The sequence below is a fragment of the Danaus plexippus genome, chromosome 25, assembly GCF_018135715.1.
Source record: "Danaus plexippus chromosome 25, MEX_DaPlex, whole genome shotgun sequence".
NCBI classification, from domain to species: domain Eukaryota; kingdom Metazoa; phylum Arthropoda; class Insecta; order Lepidoptera; family Nymphalidae; genus Danaus; species Danaus plexippus.
The window spans coordinates 2981723-2999014 of record NC_083553.1 but is presented as its reverse complement, the minus strand read 5'-3'; the positions used below and the strand labels follow the sequence as shown (position 1 = coordinate 2999014).

The following is a 17292-nucleotide window of genomic DNA, read 5'->3' as shown; positions in this document are numbered from 1 at the left end:
ATAGATCATAGCAAAAGTTCAACGTATGAGGAATAATTTCATAGTTGTACCATGAAGTGACTAGAAAGTTGATAATTGCCAGTAATTAAAAAAAAATATAATCACTCAATCATCAATTAAGTATGTTCAACGCGAAACAGCCGTTTAATTAGTGAAAACTGTATTTGAAAATCATTTGTCATAGCTAAAATACTTTTAATTTCTTGATTTCTTTCATAACCTTTAATATATACAATATATTTATAGTCTGTATTAGTCAATAGTGTTAAATATAACAGCCACTTCTATAAATACGTTAGTAATCAAAGTTTTCATTGTCGTAATACATACAGGTCTAACAGATTTTTATATTATATAAGTCTTTCCACCTAATAATACTGATGGATAAACGTAAAACGCTTCGTATGTAGTTTGAAGATGACAACTCTAGAGATTTCTACATAAACGTCAAATATCAAATGTCACAAAAATTTCAAATGTCAAACGTCAAACGACAGATTAATGTATTTTTCTCATTACCACATTCAATACAGATTAAAATAAAAAAGATAAATAATTTTTTGTTAGTATAAAAATAATTTAAGATATTTTTTAAGCAATAATATTGTATCGCATTGTTTTTTTTTTCATCACATTTCACGTCATACTTCCGCGTCAACTCGGAGATAACTCGCTGTTTATAGCGAGGATGTTTAAACTTATTTCCTGTGATTCTTATCGCTTACAGGACAAACACATTTCCCTTCGACGACTTTTTATGACATCCATTCGACTTTTCATTCGTTTAAACGAAACGTGCGTCATGATTATAATTTATTTTCATAAACTTTTATTTGCACTGATCAAGTTTAATATGTGTACGCTTATTATACGTTAGCGTCGTTACTACATACGGAGCGTTAATAGTTTTACGTTAATAAATCTTCTCACACTATAGTGTTAAATGAGATACCTCAAACGCTTCGTATGTAGATGATATTTACGCAACTGTTTATTCATTAAAGAAAAATAAAATAGAAATATGTCTTTGAATAAAATGTTTAAGTCCTAAAAAATATTATGCGGTAAGCATTTTAACATCTATTATGGTAAATTATCTTCACACAAGTCTTTACTAAGAGTTGACAGTCTTAAAGACAATTTATACACCTCCGTTAATGTTGTATGAAAATGTTTTAATGAAAAATCAAAACTTTCCGTGTTTATTTCGAACACGAAAATTTATAGTAAAGCTAATGATATCTAAGACTCTGTGAGTATTTATTTAAATATTTTTTTCGTACGTACCTACTACGCGTTTTTTTTTTTATTATTATAGTAAAACTGTAGACGTGGTAACTAGTAAATTTCACATAAATATCTGTCAGAGGCTTCAATGGTACAGCGGAATAGAACAATACAATAATTATTAATTACAATCACAACAGTACAATAAATATAAAGACAAATACAATATCCAAACACGTAACAAACGATCATACTAGGTATATACGTATTATTAAAAAAAAAATAACAAATTAAAATTAAATTGCAACATTTATATGAAGAATTTATTCATAAAAACAGAACAAAAGAAGTATGTTAGATGAAACAAAAAAAAAAAAAAACCTAGTATTTATAAGTATTTCGTGATCTTGACAGGTTACCGGCAACCCAATTGTTGTGTTGTGAAATAAATTTTTGATCGCGTGCGAATAAAGCGTGCGCCGAAAATTATATCGTTTGACCGCTCGTATCGACCTACATACGGCATGCAATATATTTATATATATATATATATATGTGTATATATATATTACATACAATAATATATAATTGCCAGACAGAAATTATACTGTGTGAAAATTAAATGAAAATTTTTAGATGGTAGAGCCTAGCTGTGGTCAAGTTACTACAGCTCGAACATCGGCTGGCTCACCGGAAGATCGGGGTGAAGTAGACTTTAATGGCTGCGTTTAACCGATGAGTGATAGGAACGGTTGCCCTTTCCCCGTTTCCATGCTTCCCTACCATTTCCTTATTCCCACCTCTCCCTTTTCCTCAACAGTCGAGGTTGGCAACGCATCCGCAACTTCTACGTTGCGGATGTCCATGGCGATGGTCACTACTGCCCATCAAGTAGGCCGTCTGCTCGTTTCACATAAAAAAAAATCCACCTGATAGTTTTTCCACGCAACAATTACTTACCTAGATTTTTAACTTATATGTACATATAATTAAAATCTAGCTATGACTATATAGATATGTTAATAAATTTAATATCTATTAATATATATATGTTAGAATAAACACGTATTTGTTATGATAGAGATTTGTACGTTTATTTTGATTAATTTATGTTTATATTGAAAGGGTATTCGATATTTTATATTAACGTACATAACTATATTGTACGCTTAACACAAGTTTGAGTGACGACGTACGAAGCGTTTCACGTTTATCAATAACCTAATTAGAACGTTGATATTTATGTGAAATGATTTTAGAGTTAGAATAAAATGAAATGGAAATTATTATAAGGCTTTAAAATAAATCTTTATTTTGGAAAAGGCTGTTGAATGAAATTATATAAAGAATTATAATAGTATAGAGCGCTGCCACTATTGATGCTGTCCCTATAAAGCCTTTCTGCTCAATCAGAGCTACAATTATAATGTGTACAGCCGTAATAATTTTATAATCATATATAAATTGTCTTAACATATATATAAAATAGGCCGAACTCTATATAAAGATACGATATTGTTAAATAAGTGTAAGCCAACAAAGAAAACTAAGATATATGACTTTTAATTTTGTGATATTTAATATTGGAATAGTTTTTATTAAATTTATTTATATAACTTAATTTGTATGTATTTTATTATTGGTATTTATTTCATATCAAGTTCCAGTGCGAATGTCGCCATGGATCCCGTTGATGTCTTTTGTGTGGACGCGGTTTTGGCCACGTGTAGAGTTTAGGAGATACGAAATTTTATATATGTATATATATATTCTTAATGTTATTAGTTGTGTCTATATAATTCAGAATTTGCTTGATGTGTGCCGGTTTATATATGACATTGTATATAAGGGTATTTATATTACGTGTCTATTTTCTATTCTTATATTTATAGTACCTATATATAAATACTTAATTTTTTATATGTTATATAAGAAATAATGTTTATACGACGACGATGAAAAAATATAAATAATATATAAAAAAAAAATTCTTTGTCGCTTAAGACCTTTCTAATCTTTTAGCATCTCATTTAGATAAACGTGATTTACTATTCATGCCGAAAAATAGTTTTCATCGTTCATAATTAACTTCAAATTAAGAAAATACTTAAACTTTGTACAAACCTACACAATATTTTTAACACAGCAAAAGAGATTAGAAGAAAAAATAATATTTTTTTGTAATATTATAGATATTGTACATAAATGTATTATAATATAAAAAAATAAGTATAAATATATAAATGTATTATAATAAACAATTCCTTATATATCATTTATTCCCAGACGTTAAGTTTGAACAGGAAAAGCACAAAAAGAGTCACTCCCCACTCTTACTTAGCGAATGGCGGGCGCGTGGTATCGCCAGTCGAGAGCCGTCGCCAGCGCAGTGCGGCAAGAGTTTTCCATCTGTGGAAAAATTGTGTCGCGAATGCCTTCAATACGAGACACTGTGTCCCTCTGTGCTTGACTCTGTGCTGTGGGTTGTGTGTATGGCTTTAAAGTGTGTATATAGTGATTACAGCGCCCCCGGTCCACCTTCGAGCTCATTCAATACGTGAGTTTTAATTATGTATTATAATTTTATTGTAATAATGAAGATATAATGGCAACACTGCAGTGTTTTTTTTTTGCATATAAAAAATAATAGTGTAATTATGTAAGGTTGTTGTGCAAAGGCTATTTTTGAAACTGAAAGTATTGCGAAAGGTCGTCGGGGGGATTTCAAAACGTCAGAGGCGTTAATGGTTGCTATTAGAATATGCGGCGTATCACTTAACAACATATATGTATATATTTATATACATATATAAACATATATGTTGGTATAAAATAACAAATAAATAAATAAAAGCAAATAAAAATTAATTAAATCATACATAATAATGACATATTTATGCATATTAATTGATCAAAATTGTAACTCCAAATATATAGATTTAAAATGTTCCCCTTCCTATAATATTTTTTATATGTGGATATATTTCTTAATATATATGTTAATGTTAATAAATTTTATATCGATTCGCAACTCGACAAACCAGTAAAGCCACCTTTGAACTATAAAGGTTTCGATAAACTATATCGTCATTTGACTTTTCATGTTTTTTTTTTCTGTATCTTTGTTCTTTTATAATGAAAATTATTTTTTAAATATACATTTTATATCGCTATAATAACAGAAAATATACACGTATATTGTTACAATTATATGTCATTTTGACATTTCTTTTTTTTTTTTCATAGAAAAGAACAAACAGTTTATATCTACTATTCCAAATTTCGTTTATAGAACCGATACTTTGAAATGTCGAAAGTCATGATGAAAAAGTCAACGTCGCACAACAAAGCTATGTGTCTAATAAACGAAATTGTGACATTTTTTTTATATATATATAATTAATTCTCTACATCGTTCAAAGCAAAATCATGTATTTAGTGTTGTCATGTAAAAAGTATTTATTAATTTTCTGACATTATAACTTATATGTGAAGATAATAATGATAGTAATGACTTATTGTTGACGGGAACTAGGATTTACTTCAACTAATTTTAATCTTCAGTTAATCGTAAGTGTGGACAGTCGTATCTAATTTATTATTTCTTACATTATTATATTAAGTTTATTAGATTAAAGCAGTAGAATTAGGATCTTTTCACTATTAGTTTGGTCCGAGCTTGAGTAAATATTTAAAAATGACGGGCGTTAAGCGGATTTAAGTTTTGTTTGGACACCGCAGTTACATCATCCTTTATGGTTTAGTATATTTTTTAATCTGTCAAATAATAAATGAGTTTTAACTAAATAATAAATTAAGGAGATGAATCAATCTTGCTCTTTTAAGAATAAAAACGACGACGATGTAAATGAAACGATAGTATAAGACTGGCACGGTATTTATTGACATTTGCCAATTTTTATATATTAATTCATATTAGCATACAGGATTGTTCTTTGCACTCAGACGAACACAATAATATAAGATTCATTTTTAATTTGACGTATTTCCAATCTGACAGATCTTTGAAAGCTTTTCAAACGTAACATAATACATCACAGGTTAAATTTAAAACTATTGAATAAAGATCAGTGGCTTTCTCGATTAAATATTTTACGTTCAAATAATTTTTATTTTATTTTTGTATACTCTATGGATGTTTTCGTGACGTTTACAACCGGTTATTTGGAACAACCAATAAATGTCATTATGATATTATAATAAATTAATTTTGATTCCATACACTTATAATAACTAGTTTCTACCCGTGACTTCGGCTCTGTCTCCCCGTGACAAATGTAGTCTACTCGTTAAAACAAACCCATCATTATAGATAGATATACAAACAAACTTACACATTTATAATATAAGAAGCATTGTGTTTATAAATCTTCTAATCTTATAAAACCTAAGTAATGGATTCCCATAAAACTGGTGCGTTAAGAAAGTAATATCTTGAAAGTAAGGAGGTTAACGTACTTTGTTGAAAACTTTTTATAAAACCTTTTTACTGTTATACTTTTGTAAATTAAAAAAAAAATGCAGAAATATATCCTTGCCTTATATCAGCACGTCCTACACATGGAAAATAATTAAAAAATAATAATATTGGCTGTATGTTATTTACATATGACTACAAATAAAGTGTTTGCATATTTTTGTAATAAACATGGTATCGTAACGATTGCTTTTAACCACTTCATATATTGTTTGTAATTATTTCTCTCTGTATACATTGAATAAAACATTCCCATAAATATCTTATCTTTATCAATGTTATCTTTTGATTTATTTCATTATGTGATTTGACACGTCCGTAGAGATAACGTGTGTCATTAATACTGTTATGAATTAATAGAAAGAAGGTTCTATTCGAATATTATTTGTACTGAGCGAGTTCAGACGTCGAGCTACCGAGATGTTAATTATAATTCAATATTGACGTTGAAACCAGTTTATGCTTACATCCACGACAACAACATGGTTTTGATGAACATAGTTTTATGGAAATTTTGCAAATTTAGAATTGGCGAGTTTGTTTTTATTGAAATCTTTTCATTGTATTAGCCTGTTCATTAAAAAAAAAACAAAATCGACATTTCGTATTTTTTTATCCCATATTTTATGATTAAAAAATTACATGTATTAAATAATTCATATCGATGTAGTAATGCATTTTTTTTTTGTTCGTACATCGTTATTAATAGGTTCTCCTAATTGTTTCACTTTTAATGGCCTCTTTTGATTGCAAAATATTGGATATCTAGTGATTCATTAGATTGCCTAATTTATTTCAAACAGATTAACAATAGCAGGTTCAGAAACATAGCTCCTTCTATTTTCATAAATAATTTCTATACAACAATCAAAATATTCTTTAATAGAAATTTTAATATATAATTGTAATAAAACAGTTAGTTTATCTTGAATAAACTGACTAACTTAAACCTTAACGAGAAATCAAGACAAGAAAAAAAAACATTAAATGAAATTGAAACCACAAAAGGTTTTGTTTCTGTAATTTACGTTATTAATTAAAATTCAAAAGGTCACAGTGATCGTATCACGTATGTTTATACGTATAATTTGAAAGGAAAATAATCTATGTCTCAGACAACTTAAATTATAATAGATTTTCATTACCTTCAGTACATTTATTTATAAACATGTTCTTGTAAATTATTTCAACAGTTACATTTCCAGAAAAATTGTATATTATTTATAACAGACTAAAAATTGCATTATTGACATTTTTTTAGTCAACAAAATAGTATGAAGTAAAAGTAAGGAAATCATTGAAATTAGAAGGTAAAGAACGGAACGTCCGAGAGTCGAAGGTTGTTGTCCATACAGCCGATATTAAAAAAAATATTACAAGCAGCATATGAATCTCGAATTTAAAGAATATTCTTTAAAGTAATCTTTGTCGTACATTTGGATATAACATTTGCCAACACTATTGCCATTTTCAAATATCGTCTTTGCACTTACATTACATAAATACTTACATAATATAACCTTTAGTGGCCTCTGTTTTGCAAGAAGACCCATCTGTAATAGTTGCATTACTCTGTGCATGACCTCTCACTCCAATTTGCCGTTTTAATAAAATTATTGCGACATTTCAATTTACTTTCGTTTTCAGTACCGCATAATAAATATAATATAGATTATATAATTAACTGAACTGTTGAATATAAATGAAATTCAATTCCTGATCGTTGTATTCCAAAACGGAATGAGCTTGTCGTTTCTGTTGCTATGACACGTTACGCTAGATTGAGATATAATAAAAAAAGTTTATTTGAATATAGTATTTTTGTATGGAAATTATCTAAAATTAGAAAATAATCTATAAAATTTACGTGTTGAAAACACGAAATTATTTCCCGAAAGTAGGCGTAAATTTTTTATGCAAAATTCCGTATCGATTTTAATTAAGAATCTGATATACAATCAAAACTATTTATGTAAATATAATTATTTTTATTTTTGCATAATTTTTAGTCTGTCATTGCTTTCACAATAAAAAAAATGCCGTTTTTTGACATCTATGTGAACCTGTCAAAAGTGCAATGACATTGTATGTCAATTTAACGGGATCGTTTACCGTATTTATTATTCACACCTCGTGTTTGCACATTAGACAAATATTTAGTAAATAATAATAAGGTCAAGTATCTATTTAAATCACATAAAGTACATATAAAGGCTTGTACGGTGTACTTAACAGTAAAGCAACGATTTACAGTGTGGCCATATCAAAATTATGTATGATTAAAATATATTTTTTAAACGAAGGTAAAATAAAATGGCAATAAATTAAAAATTATAAACCAAATCACATTTTTATAGAGGTAACATTCTAATTGAGGATCGTCATTCCATTTTAACACATTCAAGTTTTATTTCAATACATTGTAACTTTGTATTATCCCAAATTATTTTATTTTTAATTATGATATTTATGACTATATAAAACCTTATCACTTATAAAAAAATTCAAAAATTTTATATCTTATATTTTTTTTTCTCTTTGATAATTGGCTTTTGAATTAGATTTTTCTGTCTCTAATATTTTATAACGTATTTTACTGGCTGAATTTTTATTTATTAATTCTTTTCTGTGTATTATTTGGGAGTTCTTATAAATTATTTTATTTTAAGTAATAACTATGACGTAATTTTATAATAGCAATTGAAAATTTATTCCCAAGATAAAAGCGTAACTTATATTTTTTTTTATAAATTGTGACCGTATTACATAAAGAGACGTAACAGAAAATTGCATCGCAACGTTCACATATAACCTTTGTTCCCCTCTGATAGAGCTTATTTTCCTTTGACAATAATTCTAATAATATTTTATTGTCACACGATTTTTATCTCTATCTTATAAATCTTATAGTACATTTCCAAATGATAAAAATAAACGTGACAGAAAAGTGGATTTAGATCACTATACGCTATTACAAAATATCGGCACAGTTTAAAATATTAAAGTGACAATTACATTTTTATTGTTACATAAAAAAGGTGAAACAGAGAGGTAAATATAGCGTAGTGAGGGGCGAGATATTTTAATATATGACGATTATTACGGTCAAGTTGGTCAGAACGTTACACATCCCTTCACCTCATGGCATTGGCGCATTCTTTCACATATGTCCGAAAGAAAAAACTTTACATACAATGTTTTTGACTTTATTATAATTTGATAATAATAGTTAATGAAAACAAAATGTATTCTATTATATAAAAATAATAAGCAATGCAATGAGATACATTAAATTGATTTTCAATAGCACAAGTTAACACGATACTGGAAACGGTTACGTCATGGCCAACTTTCGTTCTTCGCAACCGCCCGCCGGCCCGTGACTCGTGTTGACTAAACATTACAAACTAAACAAACATTCGTAAATATGGGATTTACTTTTATCGATCCTGTCCTGGCTTATTTAAAAAAAAGGTTTATTTTTTTTCTAGCTGTCATATCGTTATGTCAAAAATCAAAATCAAAACGAGGCGCAACTCAAAAAAGTATACTGCGTAAGCCCACGTATTATAATGAGAATAAATACGTTGATGTTTAAGTTGTAAGCGGAAATAAAATAAAGCGATTATCATAAAACTTGAGTTTTATTGAGATATATTTTAAAGAATTTTATTTTTAGGACGTCACGATTTTCAACCAACGTGTATTATGCATTTGAAAATTTAAAAAAAAAATCTTCGTACAAACTTTCAGTATTATATTGAATATTTATATAACTATTTATTACTTTCAAATTCTGCTGGTTCTGTAACAATAAAATTTAAATCGTTTTATTATTATAAAGATTTGTCCATAATGTCGCAATTAATTTTTACGTTTACAATCTGTTGCAAAACATCGCAAGTTGACAATTGCGAGTGTTGCCACTTTAATTTATGTGCCCACGACTGACAGATAAGGGAATTGCGAATAGGTTATTTTTTTTTGAACGAATACGATTATAATTAGAAGATAAATTTTTAATTGTATTTATAAATCGTTTAATGATATTTAACCAGAAAAGGTCTTACATATTCACTTATAAATAAGAACAGGCGACATAATGATGTAATACATAATAAAGTAAAGAAATAATTTATGCCCTGATAATCAATTTTGTTATTAAAACATGTTGCTAAACTGTTTCGACGTATTTTATTGATGGAGTACCAATATGAAAGTGTTTTTTGACAGCTGCTGCTGTTTCTGGGTCCGAATGTGAGGTTTAAAGTTATTTAATGTTATTACTCACAATTATTATGTTTATGTGAGATTGTTTTTGATGTAACAACACGTAATATTACGTCACGTTTATACAGCCGGTAAAATATTGTATTTGGCACGGAACTATCTTAATCTGAAGCTATTATGTTCTTTATTTAGTCTTCTGTAAGATTAGATTTGACTGTATTTTTAGTGTCCTATTTTTAAATATCTATTTTAGTTTGATCTAAGAAAATCAGCAGCTTCAAAAATATGAATCACTACTGTTTGTATTATTAGTTATAATTAGGGATAGTATTGTGGATCTTTGTTGGAATCGCTAAAGTAATAAAGAAAAACTAATGATTTGACATTTATACTATCTACGAGATATATGATATATCTACTAATAGGCAGCATAGTCTAATCTTAGCCTGTCCAAAAGAACGAAATGAGAAAAAGAAGTACTGCTTACTGTAAACGTCACTCAATCTATCAATTTAAGTTAGTCAATAAGGACATATTATATCTTGCATAGTGCATACATTAAAATCTATTGCAATTCACAAATGCAATTTCGTGATTGTATCCCCTTGTCGGAGCCGGAACCCATTTCGATGTAGACGTGATAATGCTGGCGACATATTTAATATGAATTGTTTATAGCTTACCTTGGTTTAAGGATATCCTTTATAATTTTATAGTAATTGATAACAATCACATTGTTATCAGTCAGACTGTAATTAGACGGCCAAGTTAACCGCGCGTTTAGGAATACAATTAATTGCCAGTGCCGTAATTATTATTTTTTTTTTGACATTAGCAATCACTTATTGACACATTCTTTTTTTTTTAAACATAAAGCTTTTACACAAAAGTATTGTGTAAGTTTTTACTAGTAAACCTTTGCCAGATATTTAATATGTTTTATAAGATTCATTTATGTTGACGATATCCTACGCAATTTTTAAAAAAATTGGTTTTGAAAATATATTTTATACCAAAAATTGTTTGGGTAAAATTATATATAAACAACAATCGAATTTAATCGAATTTCGTTTGGAAGTCATAACAAAACATTCGTTGTTGCATTTACTAAAACCACATTTAATTTTTGGCAGACAGTTGAAAACCTTCATGTTTTACAATACGCATATATAAAAAGTAGATTGTACTTAATTATCATAACATCGTACTGATAAGGTGAATCACGTACGACTTATTTTCTCCGTATCTCTGTTCGTGATTTATCTTGATTTCTTACAGACTTATTGTATTCTGGATACGTCATTTGATATTACTTTAAAGAGTTCACGTGTTTTTTTTTTTTATAGTATGTCATTTTATTATCAGCCTGTATTACTAATTGATCCTGCTTTCATGAAATTTTTCTGTCAAATAAAAAAAAAATATTCGTTGTTTACTTGATTATAGTAATAAAAAAATATTCTGACATAGTAAAGATATAAAATTAATATATATTTAATGTAGAGATCGCTTCCATTGGTATATATCTTTGCCAATCTGATACACTCGCTTCCTGCAGTATCCGTGTGTGTGTATTTTACACGTATGTGTGCGTTAGCGTTCACTTTCGATAGTGAAGTAATGGTATTGTATTTATATATTTTAAGTGCAGCTGTTTTATTAACTTTATTGTTGTGAGTTGTGTAATTTACGATAGTTTTATAGCCAAATAGATTGAATCGGATTCGCGTTTAAGTTTATATATATTTAGACTGTATATATAGACTTTTAGATGCTCTATTTCTGAATGTACGAAGGAGTATTCTATAAGACCATTAATGTGGACACTACACGTGGTTGAATACACACACACACGCACACACACACACACACACACACACATACAATAAATGTATACATATTTTCTATTTATAATCTCAGTAAAAATGTGATTATTTTTTATATATATATATTTCAAGTAATTTTAGTAACGAATATTTTTCCTTTATTTTTAATAATGTCTATAATTAAGTTTCTTTTTATAGTAAAAAAAATATTATATAATCTGTGTTAGAACTGTTAGCGTCGAAATAAAAGAATTAGCACTCAATCACAAAGAATTTCTATACAAACAAAATATAGTTATGTAGAATGGAAAATCTCTTGTAATTTGATTTGCGACATTACTTTTTAATATGATAAACGAAGGATTTGAGACGAACAAGTTTCAAATGAAATATAAATTACTTAACTAACTTGATAATTCCGATAAAAGTTAATTTACTATTATGACATTTTTGTCTTTTTTTTTCTTCCATACATACCTATTTATGTTTTATGTAACTCACACATCCATCCATTTTTATTTATTAATTTTACTTATTTTTTCGTCAATTTTTTTTTAATTAAAATACGGTAAATACATATAAATCATAACAAACACGTAACATCCGTTTTGCGTCTTAAAAAAAAATATCAATACATACTTTTTTTTAAATTAAGTAGGCCATATATATTTTTCTATATCATTTGTTTTATCATAAAAATGTGTATTTCTGGACGTATTTATGTAATCAAGAGTCGGGACATTCATAACTTTTACAAATAAACCAAAGGAATTCACGTCCACATAATTTTCCGTCCGTTTCGCAATCGCAACTTAAATTAAGATTCTTTTATACGAAACAACTTAAAAAAAAAATCAAACAAAAGATACAAAGTATTTCTTAACATCTCAAACGCGTTACGTTCCTTTGTTCCTAAACTTGTTATTACTTAAAATTTTGTATTGCGGATCCTTAAAATTTCGTATTACGCAAAACCGCAGTTACAGGGAAAGGCGAAGTATGAAAACAGCTATTGTATAGGAAATTTACGATACATATAGACTTAGAAATGCATTGTTCGCTGGACACACTAACATGGACAAACGCAAACACTGAATAGCTACAATGAAATCCTGTAATTATCTACGTATTATAACATACTATATTTGTATATTATATGTTACATATATAAAATACTGTACACATAAATAAGCGGTGGTTTTAGGGGTGTTTCCTCTGTATAAAGATTTTTTAATGATGTCGAGCACTAGCAAAGATGGTAAAATCTTAAAGGTTGGTAGAAACCATTTGATTAGGTACTGTTAGTTAACAAACGTAGAACAATCCCCTTAAAGCAAGACGGCGTAATTATATATGTTGCGTTCATTATACAGGACCGAAGTATAAAACTACAAGTGCCAAACATATACCTAGACCTATAAACCTCCTTCGTCAAACTGTCATTGTCTGTAATAACAAGAAGGATAGACAATTATTTAATAATCATTAATATAGAGGATTTCAAACAGTAAGGCCTCTGAGCGTCGTATAATTTTATGTTTGCTCGAACAAATTGTACGTGATTACACCAATCATATACGCAACATCCCCGGCGACAATCCACTTCCTATTGTCATCATAAAATGGCTGACGGCCAGATGAAATCACGTAAACGTCTTGAAACCACTGTGCTTCTGCAAATCGTCCAACTGCAGCCTTAGTACAAGTTTGCCTCGTCAAACTGACCGTTTGGAGTTACATATTTATATATACCTTCATACCACCATGAGTGAAGACTTTTTAATGAAAAACTGAAACTGTCTGCGTTTTGTTTGAAACTTGTTGTAAGGATTGCGAATATCTACAGTTTAAATTTTCATTTTAACGTCCGATACATTTATATCGAATGAAAGATCTTATAGAGTTGTTTGGTTTTAGTACAATACATATTTGAATGACTGAGCATTTTCTTTCATAGAGTGAATGGAACGTAATTTAAAAAAAAATATTTAATTGTTTTTTTTTTTAATTTTACAATGTGCTATACAACCTTATTTGAAAATATAATTCCAAATAGCAATAAGTCTTATAATATACATTTTTAATAGAATGCGTGTTTTTATAATCTAACTTAATTATTCGACTTTATGAATCAATTAGTAGATTTGAGGTTTTAAATTAATTTTAAGATATACAAGAGTAGCTGATGCAAGGTTTGTTTGTTTGTATGTTATGAAATAATCTAAGATTTGTCTTCATCTATACTGTTATATAATGTGCATTTATGTTTTACTTAATGTTTAATTAGACTTTGTATATATAAATGTTGATTAACTACAACGTAAATATTAATAAAATACACTGGCATTCTCAGATTATACAACTATCTAATTTAACTTTATTAGTTATGATTACAATACTTTAATGAAGATGCCACTTGCAGACTGTTGGGAAACGATTTTAAAAGATCAATTTGATGTAGCAATGATCGACGAACGAGAGGAGGAGGATTCTCAATTAACGTAACCTCAATACACACCCACCCCGAAATATTAAGATATATTGATTTATTAACAAAACAAGCTACCTATTATATGGTTGATATTTCGTAAGTACGATTTGTTATAATTTTTTGGCGCGACATTCAAAATTATTTACTAAGACACTGGTTTCGTTGATTTATATCTTGGTGGGCATTTGGAGCGGAACCGCAGTCTGTCGTGGTGTAATATAAAATTATACTCGACAGACTGTTGCGAGTAACGCTGTTCGGTTTATGATATGATAAATTTTCATAGTTATTTATTAAAAAGAGAACATAAAATGATTAAAATAAAAATAGAAAGGTCAGATTTTGCTTACATGAACATATTTACATCTCAAAATGTTATTTCGTATATACGTATATATTGTAATAATATATATAAATAAAAAAAATTTAATACATTGAATTATCATGAAACGAAACTATTATGTTTGAAAGTTTTTAAAATATTTCAAAGTCAATTACCGTAGAGACATTACCATTATACCGCATAACTCATTGGCGGCCATTGTTGCTTTAAATGGCTTACAAAAGTTATTCCATAACTTTATCATTGTCACGAGACGTCGAGGTGATTTAGACCTATTGACACCATAGAAACATTATGCAAGGCTTTCAAAATCATAATTGAAAAGAAATTTCTATTTTTCTGTAATAACAATAATTATGTATTTAGCTTTCATTTAAACTTTTCGATAGTAAAGTAATGCACTCTGGTTAATATTTAGGAGACGCCTCCGCTAGATGGCGTTAAAACAATTAAATAAAATTCATTGATGAATCTTTTTAACTACGCAACAAAAACAATCTGCAGTTCCGATTATTAAGACAAAAAAATGTATCTCCCAAGTTAATTTGAAGGTAAATTATCCATAATTTTATTTGATATTCATAGACATACTAAATTATGAACTTTTATAACACGTCATGCTAATGTCACTTTGCATCACATATGTCAATAAATTGCAATGTAATTTAGGATGACATTTGATTTAAAACTAAATTATGATATGGAAATTTTTAACTATTACAGATAATATACATGTAATATCTAAAAATAATCATAATAGTAATATTAATTATCCAATTAATTTTGGGTACAGCTAAATAACTACAAAGCGAATCAAACCTTTTCTACAAAGGCTCACTTTCTATCGTTACAATAGACAAAAAGGTAGATTTGTTTATGAACGAGATCTTACGGCCGGTTAATACAAAAATAGTGTTATTTTAAAGTTTCACTTCCCTCTTTTCCACTGTTATTAATTTTTGGTAACCAAATCTTTTAATTGTTTTTTTTTTTGTTACTCAATTACCGTAAAAACATCTATTGAGGTGACATGTGTCAGATTTATTTTTGAATCTGACAACGAAGTTCAATTGATAATAAGTCAACGCTTTTTTAACAATGACCAACTTAGCATGTTGCCAGATATTTAAATAATTTTGAATAAATTTTCGTGATTAAAAACGTGACATAATTTTATTTAAATTATATAACACGTAACCAATATAATATAAATGATTGTCCCAAATAAGATTTTTATTGGAATTTTCGTACATAATACTTGAAATATTCATACATCGTGTACTTATTTGGAATAATGTATTTGTTATTAGAGATTTGTTTTGTATAAAATTTTCGAAGTCTTATATTGAAGATCACTATTATATTAATTGGTGTTCATTAAAAAGAAACTTAATATTTTTCGTAGAATATACTACATATTTAAAAGTGATAATTTGTTTTCAGACCTTTATAATGACTCATATATATTAACCTTTACCATAAGTATGCAATGATAATCAGAGACAAATCCAGTTTTTCTATATTTAAATCTTCACATATTATAGTGTAAGCGTAAATTAAAAATTAAAAACTCTCTATAATTCATTACACTATGATATCTATGTTATTATATAGTATGACACAAATGAAATTCATTCAGCTTGTTAACCATGCTTTCCTTAATGTCATTCTTATTATATATTGCAATGCTGGTCAATTTTAGATTTATATATATATCAAAATTTTACTTATTAATAGCTACTAATTTCTGACTTAAATATTTTCTTTTTATGTATCCGCCAAATGACATATAAAATAATTAAACAATTTTTAAAACCGAAAGTTTAAAAACAAACATTTCAATTTCAATTTTACAATAGTTTTGATGTATAAATAGTATATACTTATCTGGAACGTTCAAATCTTTTTCACCCGCATCTTGTTAAAATCGTTCGGGTCAAAAATCATTGCTCCAATTAGTTAGGTAACGCAGCCGCGATGTGGTGTAATTTGACATCTAAACCTGGTTAAATGAAACTAGTATTTTTCGGATTTACTACGCGGATTTTATTATTTAAAAACTACATAATCCCGACGTTTCGGTTACTTTGCAGCAACCGTGATCACGGGCAGACGAGGTGTGAATGTCTGTCAGTTGGTCCTTGTTATTTATCATCTACCGCCATCGATTTCTTAATTTTCTGGCGTACCGCTCTGGATGCCGGCAGAATGCGCTCACGGTGTCTTGAGGTCCTGCGGTGTGGTTTCGGACATGGGATTTTATATTTTTAAGAACGGGGTCCCAGGTGTTTGATAGATTCCAGCCATCTTCTCTATTGAAATTGGGATGTTTTTTAATTTCAATAGCCTCGCGAATTAATCTCGGTATATACTTGTCTTCCCGAGCGAGGATTTGAGGTTTATCAAAACGAATGTAGTGGCCTGGTTTGTCCATTGTGTGTTCACACACTGCTGACTTCGACGCGCGCCTGTTTTTGATGTCTGAGATGTGTTCCTTAACTCTTGTACCGATGCTCCTCTTCGTCTGTCCAATGTATGACAAGCCACAGTCACAGTCGAGTTTGTATACACCCGCTTGTTGTAAAGGAATGTTACTCTTGATTGGTCTCAAGAATTGGCTCACTTTCTTATGTGGTTTGTAAATAGTTTTAATGGAAACCTTCTTCAAGATGTTGCC

At 28.4% G+C, this 17292-nt stretch overlaps 1 protein-coding gene across 5 annotated transcripts in view; it reads left to right on the top strand.

The window, feature by feature from the left end:
- Nucleotides 1–3575: 3575 nt before the first annotated feature.
- Nucleotides 3576–17292, top strand: part of LOC116775149 (A disintegrin and metalloproteinase with thrombospondin motifs like) — a 61913-nt gene continuing 48196 nt past the window's right edge. For 2 of the 5 annotated variants that reach the window (XM_032667979.2, XM_032667978.2), the window contains exon 1: nucleotides 3576–3784. The gene's annotated coding sequence lies outside the window, so the exon portion shown is untranslated. The remainder of the gene's footprint in view (nucleotides 3785–17292) is intronic. The other 3 variants (XM_032667973.2, XM_032667974.2, XM_032667975.2) reach the window with 2 other exon arrangements.